At 34.0% G+C, this 19,092-nt stretch overlaps 1 protein-coding gene across 6 annotated transcripts in view; it reads right to left on the bottom strand.

The window, feature by feature from the left end:
• The window catches only part of PCDH7 (protocadherin 7), a 446,943-nt gene that overhangs the window by 87,151 nt on the left and 340,700 nt on the right, over positions 1-19,092 (bottom strand). The gene's annotated exons all lie outside the window — the stretch shown is intronic.

Genomic DNA, 19,092 nt, shown 5'->3' with positions numbered 1-19,092 from the left:
AAGGCTGCCTCTCATATCCTTCTGATTATTAATTTCTGGGTTTCATACCTTTTTCTGATGTTCAAATGATAAAAACCAGGACAAAATAAAGGAAATTAGATATTTTAAAAGAACAAGAAAACTATTATTTTTAGAAACATCCTCCAACAAGATCTTAGAATCTATATTGGTACTTCTATGTATTTAATTTCTTTTGCACACAAGGCTAACCTGTTACAACAGTAAAAATTTAACTTGGAAACACAGAGACAGAATGCAATAACCTTAGTGCATTCAGATTTATCCCATTGTTCTAGGAGGCTCTCTGAATTTTTTTAAATGTTGGAAATTATACATTTATAATAGATGGTTATCATACTGTCAATGGCTTTTGGTTTTCTGATAACTTTAGAGAAGCCAAATTTCATATACTGTCTTTAATATAGCAAATATGTGTAACATACAAACTATGTGAATCTGAAAGAATCTGTAAGGATCCTTTCTTTAGATGTTAAACAGTTACTGAATCCACTGTTCCTCTCCCTTGTGTATGGTTCTATTTCCATTTGCTTTCTGACACATTATTAAATGCAATCAAAAAGCAGAGTGTTTCCTGGAGCAGAAGAGAAGCAGAGGGAAATTATGTTACTCAGAATATCCTAAATTCAATAAACAAAGTCTCTGTGTATATGCACAACCAATTTAACCATGTTGACTCAATTGGTCAATCAATTCTGATTTAAAACAAAGGTCAGCCCAGCCAAACTAGCAATCAATTAAAAAAAAAAAAAAGGGCACACAGTAAACCATTCACTTTCAATGTGCATGGTTTGAATATTATAGGTGATGCAATTATTCCAGGAAAAAAAACCTCTAATTATATAACACTGAGTTTAAAATTTTTGAGATTTATGTGGTTTTTTTTTTTCCTTTTTAATATTCTTTTTACTTTTTCTTGCCTCAGGATATTCTTTTAAGTACAAAAGAAAGAAATTAAGTTCAAGTAGACATGTTTTTCTTTGAGAAAATATAGATACATTTTATAATGAAGGAAAACAAATATGATTTTATATTTTCTGATAGTTACAATCTCAGAGACTAAACAAATTAGGATCTGCTAGAGAAAATAGGGCTTCTTAGGTGATGCTAGTGGTAAAGAATCCGCCTGCCAGTGCAGAAGACACAAGAGACGTGTGTTCGATCCCTGGGTTGGGACAATCTGTTTGAGTAGGAAATGGCAACCCACTCCAGTGTTCTTGCCTGGAAAATTCCATGGACAGAGGAGCCTGTTGGGCTGCAGTCCATGGGGTCCCAAAGAGTTGGATATGACTAGAAAAAATAAAGATTCACTCTCTAGAAAACAATTAAAATTATAATCTTTGGATTTTGCATCATCATCATATCACTATTTGAACACCTTATACATTACATAACCAAAAAAAAAAAAAAGGCAAATTAAACAAAAGTTTCATGAACTATGCAGTGTTGGGAGAAAACCTAGCATATCAATTATCACCTGATAACTTCTGCTAAAATAGATTTTACAATAAAATTACAAATATTCAGTCCATGTGACACCAAAACTGTGCAAAACACAAAGTAGTTAAAAAAAAAAAAATACAGACTCTGTAATTCAAAGCTTTCTTAAAACCTATGCATGAATCTAGTATTTTATAGTCCATAGAAACCAACTTGACAATAAAGAGAAGTCAGTGAAGAGACCAGGCATGTTCTTTCAAAGAGAAGACTGTACTGTGAAATGGTTACAACCTGGATTCAGAGAGGTCTGGATAGAAACCAAGATTCCCTCTTACAAGTGAAATAAACTTGCACAAGTTACTTAACAGCCTGAGTCTTGTTTTATTGAGAATAATGAAAAAAATTCCCTAAATTTGTAATGATATTTAACCCAAATAATGTATGCCATGTGCTTCCTACAGAGAATATTGAAAATTAGCATTTGATAAACAACAGCTATTATCAGTGTATCAGTATTGCCTGTTAAGTAAGTTAGCTAAATCAACAATTTCATCCATAGGCTGGGGGTTTTCTGCTCTTCTAAGGAAAATATAATGAAAAATCACCAATTTATAAATTTATAATCAAATTACAAGAAGAAATTGTACACTAACATTCAAATACACTGAAGTTGAATATTTTTAGACTTTGGAGGTGGTAGGAAATTATTGTTCTTGGGGAGTATTTAAAACTTAAGGCATATGGGCAGTATTAAAAATATACTCAGAAGTAGCCCAAGAAGACAGCAAAGGCTTGATAAAATGAGCCTTGGCGGATGTCCAATAACAAATAATAAAAACTATCCCCTTAAGGGGCTTTAATGAAATGTTTGGCCACTAAGGGCCATCCAAACAATACGACAATACACAAGACAAAAGCATTTAAGAATCTAATGGTACTGGGAGCTCTTCGGAGATATAAAAATTAGGAGGGTCTCTCTCTCTCTCTCCCTCTCTCTTTTAAATTAAATGCTGGAAAATTACAATTAAGTAACCTTAAATAAATTAACTCTTACTGGGTGGGTTCTTAGCTATTTAAACATTAAGGGAAGTAATTTGTTACCATAGATAGGTATTTAGCCCCATAACCAAGACTGGGTACCATGTATCCACAAAGCATCTGCATTTTATCTGTATATACAAGCAAAGGAGAATGAACTAACTACCAGATGCAACTGATTTATTCTTCATAGAATTTAGCCAGACTAGTATAAAATTGTATGTAAAAATAAAAGTAAATTTTAATAGAAAACAACACAATCTCTACACTTTTTGGTCTGAGATGCCTGACCAAGCATATATGCTGTTACAACCACAAAAAGGCAGGCTGATTCCAGCTTTCATTATGCCTGAATAATTGTGGAGTTTTCCAAGCCATTTTGCCTCTCTGTAGCTTAATCTCTTCAGCCTGTAGAAGGAATCTAGAGTAAATTATTTCTAAGGTACTTTCAACTCAATTATTTTACACATGTAAGAAAAGAATACTTCATATAGTAAATATATATAGAATATTTCAGTTATATAAATCATTGGAGATGAGACAATATAAGATTAATAAGAAAATACTATTTTTGATTATAATTCCTTTGGGTTATAAGAGCATAAATTTGAATTTAGATATTTAATTCAACTTCCCTGTCCTAAGTATGAATCACTGTTTACTTTAGTTAGTAGCTCAGTCCTGTCTGACTCTTTGCAACCCCATGGACTATAATCCACCAGGCTCCTCTGTCCATGGGATTCTGCAGGCAAGAATTCTGGAGTGGGTTGCCATTCCCTTCTCCAGAGGATCTTCCTGACCCAGGGATTGAATTCGGGTCTCCTGCATTGCAGGTAGATTCTTTATTGAGTGAGCTATAGGAAGACCCTTAGAATATTGTAAAAATGACAATGTATGGTTCCCTAAGTCAATTTAAGGAGTATATTATTTTGCTATATAGTCAAAACTAATTTGCATGATTTGGGGGGGCAAATAAAATAACACTGAAATGACATAGAGCTTAATAATTAGAAAAAATACTTATGTAAATGATAATGAATATTATGAATAAGTATGACAAATTATACAATTGTACTATCATGTTCTTAAAGAGTGTCAAAATAAAGTTGAAGGACCACACCTGAAATGATTTTAAAAATTAATAATTGCACAATGTAGTTAGAAATGTTATTAAGTAAAAAATATTTTGATTTGAATAATTAAAATACATGTTTAAGAAGTTATGCAAGTCATATAGATACTAGATGTCATGAAGGACTCATGGGATGTTTCTTCTCAGACAGAAGATTTGCTTCATAATTGGTTGTTATTTCAAGTTAATTCAAATATAACTAGGCATAACTTCTAAAACAAAATTTAAAGCAAGCAAATATGAACATGATCTAAAGGAATAATGATGATTTATAAAATCAAGATAACTATCACCATTTTCAAATGTAAATTCTAAGAAACACGGTGGAAACGTTTATGAATCATTGGGTTTCTCTGAATAAAGGGGAAAGTTGCTTCAATTTCTATTGAGTCTTGTACTAGGGCCTGTGTTTTTGCCACATGAGAATGGAACAATAGGTTTTAGATCTACAGTCAGTTACATGAGGCAGTGAGTGTTAGCTGTAAATAGCCTCACAATTCTGTGCATCACTGCTTCTGTTGATTCTTCAACTTGGCTCTGCTTATTCTATTGTTCCCTGTTTGAATGAGTATCTAGAATGCCCTACTCAAAGACTCTATTATTATCTGAAGCATATTTGTCTATATGAGAGACGATTTATTAGGTTTGCCACTAGATTGCCAGCACAGTTGGTGTGAAAGACTGCCAGACAATTAACTTTTTCATTCAATAATTTCCAAAAATATTACCTAGATTGTAAGAAGGTCTTTTACCTCTTTAATAAATCACTTGTCAAATTATATTTATTGTCCTCAGGAAGCTCATTAAAATAAAAGCAATAAAAGTTTAGAAAACTATCTTTATAACTAAAGGTCATATATATCATTTACATTTCAGCTAAATGAACTCTGAATAACTAGTTGATTACTATTTGTTAGGTTTATACGTTTTTGATTAAAATTAACTTTGACAGACTGGCATAAGTAAATGAATATTTAAGAAATCAGTTAATATTGCTTACACATCATCAACAATATTTAGACAGATTTCAAAGGACTTGACCATTGAGAATACCCTATCAAACAGAATGAATTGAAAGAAAGAATACAGTAGTAACTCTTTAAGTGAAAATGTGGGACACTTGATTCTTTGCATAGATATATGTCTGGCTGGGATTAACTAATGGAAGTTTCCTACTTATGTTTTTATTTTCTCTGTGTTTGTACTGATTGTGTTATATCAAGCCAAAATTTTCCCTAGTGCTTCTAATAAAAAATATTTCAGCATGCAAATTGTTATTTCATAGCAGGTTCTTGTTCAGCATGTCACTGCTTTCAGTTGTCAAAGTTCATTTCTACCTAATTAGATATTTAAATCCTAAGAATCTTTTGTGAATACCTAGTAAAATGTTTTTTCCAACTCTCTTAAGGCATTTAGAGTTGCAAATGTGACTTTTCCAGATAAGAACATTCTTAATGAAACAAAAATTAAATCAAGTAAGATTTTTAAATGATGTATTTTATAAATGATTGCCCTTATCCTCTTTCCTAGCACATATACTGCTACTTTGGCAGTTGAATTCAGTAAGATTCCTATGTGCCAATTAGCATGTGATCCTCATTATCAGGTGTATCATTAGAGTCCAACTCACTCACAGGCACAAACAGCAACATTTTATTTATTCTCTAATCACTGAAACAGACAAGCAAATATATGTTTATGTATAGAAATTCACACAATTAACTATTGAATGCCTGGGTTTTCTACCTGAATCATGACTGTGAAAACTGACAATGTTTATCTAACAGATTGTATTCTAGGAGCAAGTTCTCATTTTTTCTATTTTCCATAATGATTTTACTTTGAAGAAAATCAGAGACAAGATGACTATTTAAGTAGAATCAGAAAAATAATATCAATTTTTCCTGGTAGGTGCAGGAGAACAAGATAATATGACTAAGCTCTTTTACTTATGAAAAGCAAAATGTTTTTGTTGGCAAAACCAGAGAGTAAGATGGAAAAAGTCTCACATGTTTATTTTAAATAAAGCACATCTAGGTGTGCTTTTATGAATGGAGTTAACTAAATACCAAATTTGTTAATAAATAAAAACATTTTCCTAAACACTGATATTTTCTAAAAATAAACAAATTATTAATATGTACATGATGCAACTGAAATATTCATCAACAACCATACATATGTATAAAATTTGACTTTTTTGGTTGTTTGCTTAATGTATGAAAACTTAAGACAATGTCATAGAGAGAAAATGCAATTATCCAGTGTTTATAAAGATGGAAGTGACATCTAGAATCTGTGCATGAAAATGATGTCTCCTTTTCACACTAGAACACAGTTATGTTCCAGGAGGGTGAGTATATCCAACTGGAGTCCTAGTGTTTAATGACATTAACAATTAGGTGAACATCTAACATTCCTTTATAAACAAGATTCAAAGCAAGAATTTGATGTTCTCTTTATCTTGGATTCAGATACCTTCAGCATAATGTGAAATTTGTAATTAACTGATTAAACACATTCTTTTGACTCATTATTTTTTAGCCCACTGCTAGGATATATTCTTAGCCTCAAGGAAAAACATTACTAACTACAAATAATTTAGTTATAAAATTTAAGAATTACTTATAATGCTGTGCCAATCATTGATCTAGTGCTTCTTTGACAAAGATAAAGGGGCATCTCCTGTGAAAGCACTTTAAGGAGATTACACTTATATTATACTATATTATAAGGCTCAACTCAATAACTTAATATGATGCCAGATGTTTACTGATGTGAATTAAATAGTTGTCATTTGAAGCATTCAAAATCTACTACTACCCAAAGTCATTAAAGTCTAGTGTTAGATTTACAAAGGCCTATTATCACTTGAAGCTTTTACCTAATATATTTACCTACTATACGAGAAATCTTGAAAACTAGCATTTATAAATCTTAAAGTATTATGCAAGTTAGGATCTACTAAATTTCTCTGAAATTTAAAAATTTTAACAAACAAAATGTTTTATAAATGTAAAAATATAATCTCAAAACATAACTAATTTTTTTTTATTTTGGTGGGAGGAAAATATTAAAATATAATATTTCACTTGAAGATGAATCATATAAAAGAAATTAAAGCATCAGTTAAGGAGAAAAGGAGCAAAGGCAATTAATTGCAAAGTTAAAATGAGTGGTTTTCCATGTCAAATCCGTACTTGCTATCATGAAACATAAATGCTTTGTTTTTCATATGTTCCCATAATGTCTAGGGACAAAACACATAGCTATAATGTCATATAGTAATATTAAAAAAGACAGCAAAAACAAGACATTGATAGCAGTTAGAAAATAAGATGAAATTGGATGAAACTAAAATTATGGCAGGTTGATCAAAACATTTAATGAATATCCTACACTTCATCTTAAAAAACAGCAAAACATTAATTAACAAATCATTATCAGGAAAAATTCAAATAATCAACAGTTCTAAAGAGAAATCATTGATTACATTAGCCTAACCAGAATCAATAAAAAGGCACTATGGACGTATCAGACCAGACGAACCCATCTGATACTTTTAACCATTTTGCCTTTCCCACATAATAGCACCATGTGGAGGAACCAAAATCTTTCTTCTCCCTGATAACAGCATTCAGATTACCATGGTTCAGCAGGTCAAAAATCTGCCTGCAATGCAAGAAACACAGGAGACAAGGTTTCCATCGCTGGGTCAGGAAGCTCCCCTGGAGAAGGGAATGGCAACCAACTGTGATTTTCTTGTCTGTATAATCCTATGAACAGAGGAGCCTCGTGGACCACAGTTTAAAATCTCTCACTGAGTCAGACATAACTGAACGACTAATCTCACACACACACACACATCACCATGAGGAATCTTTAGTCTTGCTAATCTAATGGCAATCAGATTACTTCTGTTAAGTGAGTCAAGCTAAACTATTCAATTCCTTATCTCCTTACAGAGAATGTAGGTTTTGAAAGAATTTTAAAATATGTTAGGTCCTACATAACTCAAGACAGCTCCTTACACAGTTGGTGTGGTTTAAGCTCAAGACATCACTCACTCAAATTCCTAACCATTGGAAAGTTCAGTCTGTATCTCCTTGCTTGTTGTAACTCCATCTGTAAGATTAATAATCATCAACTCTTTATGGACACTTTCACTTGGACATGTTATTAATCTTCAATATTTTTTATTGATGTGAAATATGCAATAGCTATTCTGATTTTACATGTTGTTCTCAGGAAATTCTACTTTGATGGTTGGATCAAAAGTTGTGCCAGAGTCCAAGCTTTGCACCTGTTTCATGTGAGTATTTTATTATCAATACTGCTGAAAATAAGTTTAAAAAAACCAGGAAGTTTTAATTGAGTAATCTATTAATTTTTTAAATCACTTCAGTTCAGTTGTTTAATCGTGTCCAAATCTGCTATCCCACGGAATGCATCATGCAAGGATTCCCTGTCCATCACTAACTCCTGGAGTTTACTCAAACTGATGTCCTTCCAGTTGGTGATGCCAGCCAACCATCTCATCCTCTGTCATCCCATCTTCCTCCTGCTTTTAATCTTTCCTAGCATCAGGGTCTTTTCAAATGAGTCAACTCTTTGCATGAGGTGGCCAAAGTATTGGAGTTTCAGCTTCAGCATCAGTCCTTTCCATGAGTATTCAGGACAGATTTCCTTTAGGATGGACTGGTTGAATCTCCTTGCAGTCCAAGGGACTCTCAAGAGTCTTCTCCAACACCACAGTTCAAGTATCAATTCTTAGATGCTCAGCTTTCCTTATGGTCCAACTCTCACATCCATACATGACTATTGGAAAAACCATAGCCTAGACTAGACAGACCTTTGTTGGCAAGGTAATGTCTCTGCTTTCTAATATGATGTCTAGGCAGGTCATAACTTTTCTGCCAAGAAACAAGCATCTTTTAATTTCATGGCTAAAGTCACCATCTGCAGTGATTTTGGAGCCTAAAAAAATAAAGTTCACCACTGTTTCCACTGTTTCCCTATCTACTTACCATGAAGTGATGGGACTAGATGCCATGACCTTACTTTTCCAAATGTTGAGTTTTAAGCCAACTTTTCACTCTCCTCTTTTACTATCATCAAAAGGCTCTTTAGTTCTTCACTCTCTGCCATAAGTGTGGTTCATCTGCATATCTGAGATTATTGATATCTCTCCCAGCATTCTTGATTCCAGCTTGTGCTTCTTCTAGCCCAGCATTTCTCGTGATGTACTCTGCATATAAGTTAAATAAGCAGGGTGACAATATACAGCCTTGATGTACTCCTTTCCCTATCTGGAACCAGTCTGTTGTTCCATGTACAGTTCTAACTCTTGTTTCTTAACCTGAATACAGATTTCTCAGGAGGCAGGTCAGGTGGTCTGATATTCCCATCTCTTTCAGAATTTTCCAGTTTGTTGTGATCTACACAATCAAAGGCTTTGACACAGTCAATAAAGCAGAAGTAGATGTTTTGCTGAAACTCTCATGCGTTTTTGATGATCCAACGGATATTGGCAATTTGACCTCTGGTTCCTCTGCCTTTCCTAAATCTAGCTTGAACATCTAGAATTTCACGCTTCACATACTGTTGAAGCCTGGCTTGTAGGATGTTGAGCATTACTTTGCCAGCGTGTGAGATGAGTGCAACTGTGCAGTAGTTTGAGCATTCTTTGGCATTGCCTTTCTTTGGGATGAATGAAAACATACCCTTTCCAGTTCTGAGGCCACTGCTGAGTTTTCCAAATTTGCTGGCATATTGCGTGTGGCACTTTTACAGCATTATCTTTTAGGATTTGAAATAGCTCAACTGGAATTCCATCACCTCCATTAGCTTTGTTTGTAGGGATGCTTTCTGAGGCCCACTTGACTTCATATCCCAGGATATCTGGCTCTAGGTGAGTGATCACACCACTGTGGTTATCTGGGTCATGAGGATCTTTTTTTAATAGTTCTTCTGTGTATTCTTACCATCTCTTCTTAAATCTTCTTCTTCTGTTAGGTCCATACCATTTCTGTCCTTTATTGTGCCCATCTTTGCATGAAATATTCCCTTGGTATCTCTAATTTTCTTGAAGAGATCTCTAGTCTTTCCCATTCTATATCCTTTTCATTATAGGGGACTGGAATGCGAATGCTGGAAATCAAGATACCTGGAGTAATAGGCAAACTTGGCATTGGAGTACAAAATAAAGCAGGTCAAATATTAATAGAGTTTTGCCAAGAGAACACACTGGTCATAGCAAATACCCTCTTCCGACAACACAAAAAAAGCCTCTACACATGGACATTACCATGGAATGTCAATACCATGGTAGTCAACACCAAAATCAGATTCATTATATTCTTTGCAGCCAAAGATGGAGAAGCTCTATACAGTCAGCATAAACAAGTCTAGGAGCTGGCTGTGGCTCAGATCATGAACTCCTTATTGCCAAATTCAGACTTAAATTGAAGAAAGTAGGGAAAACGACTAGACCATTCAGGTATGAACTAAAGGAAAACCCTTACTATTATACAGTGGAAGTGACAGATAGATTCAAGAGATTAGATCTGAGATACAGAGTGCCTGAAGAACTATGGGTGGAGGTTCTTGACATTGTACAAGAGGCAGGGATCAAGACCATCCCCAAGAAAAAGAGAGGCAAAAAGGCAAAATGGTTGTCTGAGGAGGCCTTACAAATAGCTGAGGAAAGAAGAGAAGCTAAAGGCAAAGGAGAAAGGGAAAGATACACCCATTTGAATGTAGAGTTCCAAACAATAGCAAGGAGAGATAAGAAAGCCTTCCTCAGGGATCAGTTTTTTAAATACACTTTGTTTAATGGCATGGGAAAAATCAAAAGAATTATAAAATACATCTCTAACTCCTACAAAGTAAAATGTAGCTGACCAGACAGAGTGTGCATCCTTGACAGGAACAGTTTTAGGTGACAAAGAGCAATTCAGTGTTAAGTGCCAAGTGTCATAAAGTTACAACAAAAAAGAGAATACAGTAACATGAGAAGTGCTGGGAAGACTCAGTGAATGATTAAGAAATCAAACTGAGCTATGACATGTGAAAAGGAAGCAAGTTAGTGGCCTTGTGAGAAGGATGATGTAGACGGAGGAAACAGAAAGGCCAAATGTATGGAAGCAAGAGAAATTTGTTCTGTTTGGGGGACACGATGTAAAGTTTGGAAAGACAGGTTGAAAAAAGTCTGAATGAGATTAGAATTTTGGGTAGGGCTGGGGGTGAAGAACTTTGAATGAGGATGGTGGCATTACTGAAACGGTGTTTTCACAGGCTTAGCCGGGTGATAGGTATGCTGAATTGTGGAAATGAGAAGGAAGGGAAGCAGAGAGAACAGCTGGGGAGACTGACAGATTTCATGTCAACAACGAGGGGAGTGGAAATAAAGGGGAGTACGTAGCTTCACTTTTTGCTTTTATAAGTCATATCTGCTTTTTAGCATCTATAAGAAACACATCAACTGCCAACAGAAAAGGTATCCTAACTGTTGTAAAGAGAGCGATCTGGAAAATGGTTTCTCAAAAAAAGCCATCAAAGCTCTGCTAAAAAAGTAATTCAGTTCCTGAAGGAGAGATAGCAGTCACAACATAACATTTAACTACTTAAAAGCAAAAAAAGTTGAGGGGGAAGAGAGGAAAAATCACTAAGTAAAAAAAAACTATGAAATCTATCTTTATTCTGAAGGGATATGATTTGATGATATTATTTTCATTTGTTCTTTTCCTTAGATGAATCTGAAATTCAATCTAACATAAGCGATTACTAAGATAAGCCATGTGATTAGATGCTGGAAGCATCAGCCTCATATTCAACAACACTTACAGTGTATCATAAACAAAGGTCCTTTCATAATTGCATATGCAGATAAACTTTATAGAATCACTCGTGCTTGTTAGAATTTGCTGATTCCTGGTCACTTATTACATTTTTACTTACTAAAGAGTGACCTGAGGGCAAAGTCTAGATAACTGGAACTCTAATGTCCCTTGAGAAAAGATATATTTTAAATCTTTTCTTCACAAAATGATCTTTGGGTTGAAATCATTGCATTAGTGCTTACTACCTCTCAATAAAATTGAATAAAACATCCTTAAGCACATTGTAAACTCCAAGAGTCTATATGTTCTTGATGTTCAGTATAACAATGATAAAATCCTTTCTGTGGTTTTAAAATGCTTAATGGTGAGGACATTACCACTTAGACAGTACTTATAAAATTCCATATTAGGTCAATAAAAACTCAAAACATTGGTCCTGAGATCGTTATATAGAGAGGACATTCTAGGTTAAACCAAGGTTGATAGGCAGTTAGCATAAGATCCCATTTCTACATCAACTGAACCCATCCTTACACCTATCTTATACACAAAGCCATTAGCTATATTCAGTACCAAGACACAAAAAATTCCAATAGATTTTTATTGGTATATAAAGAAATAATCTTAATATTTAGTTCAGATAATTGCCAAATTAACTATCATTTTTTTCTTCTGAAACAATAGACAAAATAATTTATTAGAATGCCACTGAATTGGTAAAGATAAGCAAATTAGTGCCATAAAATTCAAATATCAAGATCACAGAACTAATGGTCATCTATTTCCTGATAAAGCTATATGAAATGATTGAAATATCATGAACCACTCCCCTCTACACACACGCACACACACACACACATACAAATATGCTAAATTTAAAAAGATCAAGTCTGCTCCTATTTAAGACAAAGTGTAAGATTTTTCTTCAGAAGACTGCATACCTGTGAAGTGTCAACTCAAGATTGCTGTTTTTATTCCGGGAAGGTTTAAGTTCTGCTGCAACCCATGAAAAGCATGTGAGTTAGTGCTGTTTTATTGTCCTTGTTAAGAACTACTATTAAAACAAAGGGCATTATTGAAGTATTTTAATATATAGATTAAGAAGTTGAATTAAACTCTATTGTAATTCTAAGATGGCAACTTAACTATATGATAAAAAAAGAAGAAAAAAAAAACCTACATAAAATTCAAATATATTACACCATGGCAGTAAATTACTTCTCTCTAACTTCAGCATGTTCTAGCAAGGCATTCTATCCATACAGCTCTGCAGTGGCTGTGTTTTCAGTATTTGTGGTTCATTCATTCATTCATCAAACATTGATTGCTTAACTCAGATGCTTTTAGAGCACTAATGACTGGGGACACACAGATCCATGAAACATAATCTCCATCTTCAAAAACTCACTGTTCAGTTGGGTCTACAGTTGTGTAAACAGATCATTATAATAGAGTGAGATGTGCTAACAGATGCCTGTACAATGGGACTGTGATGATAGACAAGGCATATTTGCTTGGGGATTCAAGGTCTTAAACAGAAAGTGGCTTGTGAACAATATTTTAAAGAAAGAATTGGAGTTGCCAAGGCAGGTTTTGTAGCAATCAATGAAAGAAAATGATAAATAGTTAAGTGAGATAAATGACAAGATTCAGGTACTACTCAGAAATAACCCTCAGCTGGAAAGACATCAGTGGAACAGAGAACAGATGATGTGAGGCAGAGGGCCTGGCCATAAATGCAAGACAGTGAAGCGACCCTGGAAAATTTATGTAGCCCCAATTTCAATCTGCAATGTATAGATTTTAAAAATAAATTCAAAGGATTGTTAAGAAAATTATATAAATCTCTTCTGTATGTTTTAAATCATCTTACAAATATTATTTACCTGATTATCCCTATTTTTGTCCAGTGAGTATAGAAATAGAGGTCACTTAATTATAAAAACATACTTAGAAACAGCAAGGCCAAGGAGAAATCTTCATATTTCTTTTTAATATAAACTGTATTTCAGTAAAATATGAGGAACATACAGTAAGGTCTCTTCATAATACATATTGTCTTTAATTCCTATGAAGCATATTAACTCTTGAACAAGGGCATCCATGATAAAGCATGGATCATATTTAAGAGATGTCATTTACAACCAAATAGCACCTGAACAATTGTCCCTCCAGTTTCAGAGTATATATATTTTAATTTCCTCCCAATTTTATTTCTGAGCTCATGCAAGTACAGTTATTATGTGATGTGGAAATATTTTTCATATTTACCTACATCCACATATAGTCAGCATAACAAATAATAGTGTCATAGTCTATCCAGCAGAGTGCACTTCCAACCCAAAATAAGAATACACTCATAAGCTATTACGGAGAAGGCAATGGCACCCCACTCCAGTCCTCTTGCCTGGAAAATCCTATGGAGGGAGGAGCCTGGTGGACTGCAGTCCATAGGGTCGCTAAGAATCGGACACGACTGAGCGACTTCAATTTCACTTTTAACTTTCATGCATTGGAGAAGGAAATGGGAACCCACTCCAGTGTTCTTGCCTGGAGAATCCCAGGGACGGTGGAGCCTGGTGGGCCGCCATCTATGGGGTCTCACAGAGTCGGACGCGACTGAAGCGACTTAGCAGCAGCAGCAGCAAGCAGCTGCTGCTTGAGGGCATTCTTCTCAGCCTACATCTTCCTGAAGCATATTTGAAGTCAAATTCTAGACTGAAGGCAGAAAGTTTCACAAGGAAGTGTTGAGCACCTTCTGTCACGGTCAGAGATGGATCCCTCTGAAACTATTGACATACTGGCCAATGTAGTAGACATTTGTTGTATTTTTGACACCAGCATCCAACTTCCCTATTGTTAGTGCAAATACACTATTTCCTTTTGAAAAACTATCCCCTTTCAGCTTCTGGCTCATGCTGTTTCCATAAAGCTAGTTCTATCTCTAGTATTAACGTAGACACATGATACAGACCTAAACCAATCAGAATACCGCTTTGTCCCTTCCACATGGTTGGTTTTGGTATGTCCATGTGATGCCCTTGGAGACCTGAGACTGTGTTGAAATGGCCAAAAGACTCTATATTCTAGTCAAAGAGGGAATGATTATCTGAGGATGGAAAAGGGGGTCAAGAAGTGGGGAGAGTCAAACAGGGCCTTAGTGACTATGACCTTGTATACAGTCATGTCAGGTCAGAGTCCAAAATTTTCAGATCCCAAAGCTGATGAACTTCTCTGTGATTAAGGCTAATTTGGGTCAAGTTTCCTGTCACTTGCAATGTAATTAACAGACACAATCAATATTAATGATTTATGCCCTCTCCCTGTTACTAGCAAGAAAAAAAGTGTATCTTATTTTTTGCTCACTGCTTTCCTGGCTACCCTTCCTGATCTGAGTTTCTCTGACATGTCTATACTTGGCTCATACCAACCTATATACCCTTCATCTCTACGTCACACACTGTCAGAGACTTACTTTGTAAGGGATGGATTATGCTTATCCATACTAAGTAGTCTTTATGTGACCTGATGCTCATAGTTACCCTATTCTCATTTTAGCTTTTATCTACTGTTAAGGCCCTTTCAAGTGGGAAATAAAAATGCACTTTTTAAAAATTATACCCACAGCATGCTTTCCTATTTCTGGGTTATAGTTCAATTACACCATATCATCATAGCTGTCGTTTTCCTCACTTGTACTTTTTATTCTCCAAGGGTATTTTGTCCTTTTACATTGTGGAGCCCTGTTAGGATAACATTCTGATGTGATGTTCTTACTGGATCCTTTGGAAGAAAGAACTTACGCTGCACTGGGTTAAGTGCATTTCCTTTGTTGAGTTGAAACAGCAACCTCACTTAAGGAATTAAGCTTTCCCTTTCCTCTCTTTTTAATAGCACCATTTGGATGTTTTCTTCTGAAAATCTGAGTATCCGGCATATGGAAAAATCAACTATTTGTAGTAAAAGCTTGAGGCTTCTGAGGACTTCTGTGGGCATCCCATATAAATTCACTGGGATGGAATTAACAGGACTGTCCTTGCATAAATGAACAGAAAGTCTGCAAAGCAATTCTCTGCTAATCAGAGCAAATTAGTCTTGGATTCTACTGACATGGAAAGATTCTAACTGGCATTGAGCCTAAGGACTAGCAATAATTATATCACCATGGATCATAAAGGGTCAACATTTATATTCCTTTGTAAAATGTAATCTTTATTCAAAATCAAATATCTGTGTCTTACCTAATAATTTGATACTCTATTAACATGATTTTGGACTTGAGATGTATATATATATACACTTTCTTGTCTGGAGACACTATAGTCGTAGTCATGAGAAATATCTCCCATTAATCACTCAGTTTTCAAAACTTCTGAGATGTTCTTATCCTGTACCTGTCATTTAATAGTTTTCGTAATAGTGGTAGCTTTATGTTATAGATTTATTCAAGAAAGTGTTTCTTGAGTATCCATCACTGCATTTAACCTGAACTGAATAGCAGAAACATAATTATGTGAAAGAGGAAGAATAGACCCCTCTCCTTATGGAATTCGTGTTCTACTAATACTTGCACAATAATTGCTTAAAGTTTTTAGAACAGTGCAAATACTATGCAACTATAATATATATTAATCGTTGTTAAAATGTATTCCAAGGCACAAGTTATGTATGCCTGTGGACCTTTAAAAATGATAAATGAAATAGCTTAAAAATCATGCAACTTTGTCAATTTTACCCCAATAGACCTGGGAGGGGAATGGAGGTCATCTGAATGCTTTTTAATGAGATAAAAATAAGTGGTGTTTCCTATCACATCAGGTATGATGGAATAGTTTTAGTCAGATAAGCAGAAAGAAACTCAAGTAAGCAAAGGAGAATGTCTAGAAGCAGAAAAAGACAAAGTATTATTTTCCTTTCCTTCAAGGTGTTGTATGGTCCTAAGATTTTAGAATACCTGGAAGAAAATGTAAAATAAACGTGCAATTGTAATATCACTCCTTTACAATATTCTAAAATGTAACTGATTGCTGAAATGTAAAATATGGACCAGAATTAAAACTGTGAAGTATTTTTAAAAAATTAGAGTTTAAAAAAAGTGTTAATTGAAAGAGTCACTACACAGATTAAATCAAACAGATTTGCCATCAGATAGGAACTTAACCACTTTTCTATGTCTCAAGTTAGCTCTCAGAACAGAAATGAAAACTAGCCTCAAGGAAGGAAATGATCAAAATGAATGAAATATATGTAAAGACATCTGACATATTTGCCTTTGCAATTATGAGAGACATCTAATTAAGTAAGGTCATTAGAACTTGACAGAGCATCATTGGCTTTGAAATGTAGAAATGATGAACTCATAAAAGAAGCTCTGAAATCAATCAGCCATCCAATCAATCAATAAATGAACTGAACAGTCTCGTTCTTCACTCCTACTGTATTTCTCTTTCAATACAGATGTATTTCTCAATACAATACATTTTGAGGAGTACTTCTCGAGAAGGGAGAAATGACAATTGTTTGACTTTTATGGAGTAATAGTAATTAGATAATCAGGGAGAGGCAGAGACAGTGACTCTGTCACAGTGAGCGTTTGTCCAAAGGCAGCTGCACACGCTCCTCTGCTTACAATCTTGTGATTAAAAAAAGTGTACACATACTTATATTAAAATAGATCATCAACAAGGACCTATTGTATAGCACTAGAAACTCTTCTCAGTATTCTGTAATAACTTACAGGGGAAAATAAGTCGAAAAAGAATAGATACATGTATATGTATAATGGAATCACTTTGCTATATACCTGAAACTAACACAATATTGTTAATAAAATATACTCTAATATAAAATTTAAAAAAATGAAATGAAAAGGATGACAAAGTTTGAGAGCATTGGTTTGCACTTTGAAGCTTATGAATGGACAATCATGTTATAGGATGGGGTACAAATGGAGGGGGATTTATTCTTGAATATTTGCTCTCAAAAATAGAGAAGAAATCCACATGAAGTTACTCATTAGTTTAATCTTCAAGAATATTTTGAGTCCATCTTATCTGTTTTTTAAACTGCTGTTATAAGGTATTTGTATATCCAGAGGATAAAGAAAGTTTCAAATAAGTCTATTTGTTTAAATTATATTTTAACTCAAAACAAAATGTAACTGCCAACATATTATCAAACAATATAAATAAGCACCATTGTGTATAGAAAGTTATAGTAGCAACTGTGGCCTTTTCATTCTCTTTTATCCCTTTAAATAAATATTGAAGTAAACAATTTATATCTATGCTTACAAATCTTGTGTTGAATTTATAACATAAATTTACAACTATTTCTGTGCAAAATTAAAAATCATGTCAGGTTTTTTCCTTTTATACAACACTTGAAAAGGAAATACTTTAATAGACATAAGTACCATTCAAACAAAAATAATTTATTTCAAATGGTTAATTCATTTTTGGAATACTTAATTCAAAATTCTTGAATTTGAATTAAGGTACGAATACTTAATTCATACCTCTTTGAATAATTCAATCTAAGTTACTTTAGAATAGAATTTCCACAAAACGATGTGTGTATGTATGAAATGTCCTTAAAACTTGAAGATATTTTAACTCTTTGCCTAAGTAACTAAAAGCATTATATACACTTTCAAATAATTAATTGAACATTTTGAAACATTAGAGACCAACTACACATTACACAAACTATAGATTAGATTATTTGAGTCATGGCAAGTGCAATGAAGAACTCTGAAAATGTGCAATATTAATAAAATTAACTTAATATTATCTATTTACCTACATAGATATATTACCTTCATAACAACCTAAGGAGAAGTCATTTGTCCATATTCACATTCTCTAAGTAATAGAGCTGCTATTTAAACTCAAGAAGTCCAATGTCCAGTGTCAACCTTGGTGTGTGTATACATATTATTGAAAGTAAAATAATTTATAAGCTATAACTTAATAGAAAAGTGGAAAGACTCAATGTTAAATGAAGATATTCCAAAGTGCATTATTAAGCAGGTCTAGACGGGATTATTATCTCAGCCAAGCCTCACATTTAATTTCAGCCAAAATTTACCAACACATATCAACTGCACAAATAATAAGCACAAGGAGGTACTCAAAAAACACTTTTTATTAATTGATAGCTAGGATTTAAATAGCCTTAATTATCTTGGTAAGTGGAACAATCTATAAAATGTTACTGACATGTGCATGGTATGGTAAACACACTTAGTGGTGCAAAGCCAGTCAAAAGTTGCTAACTTATTGACACATGAGTTAACCCAAGCTCTGTAACAATAGACAGCTGGAGGTTGCTATAAACAGCAGGATTGTGTATGATATAAAGGATGCAACATTGCATTTCAGATAAATAGAGATCAAAATCACTCTTCAAGTATTGCAAGGAGTCTTATCAGTAAAAGACACAAATTATAAACTATATAAAACAGGTGACAGTGCCCTCTTGAGGATGCTATTAAAATCTGACACCAGTTCCTAAGAATTTTGCAGGTAAATTGATTTTCTTTTCCATATCCTGGAGTCAATGCCTTTTATTTTTATGATTTTAAGAAAATGTAATGCAATGAAAGAACTATTCATATTGATT

Source organism: Cervus elaphus, chromosome 17 (assembly GCF_910594005.1).
Source record: "Cervus elaphus chromosome 17, mCerEla1.1, whole genome shotgun sequence".
NCBI classification, from domain to species: domain Eukaryota; kingdom Metazoa; phylum Chordata; class Mammalia; order Artiodactyla; family Cervidae; genus Cervus; species Cervus elaphus.
This window is presented reverse-complemented; position numbering and strand designations above follow the sequence as displayed.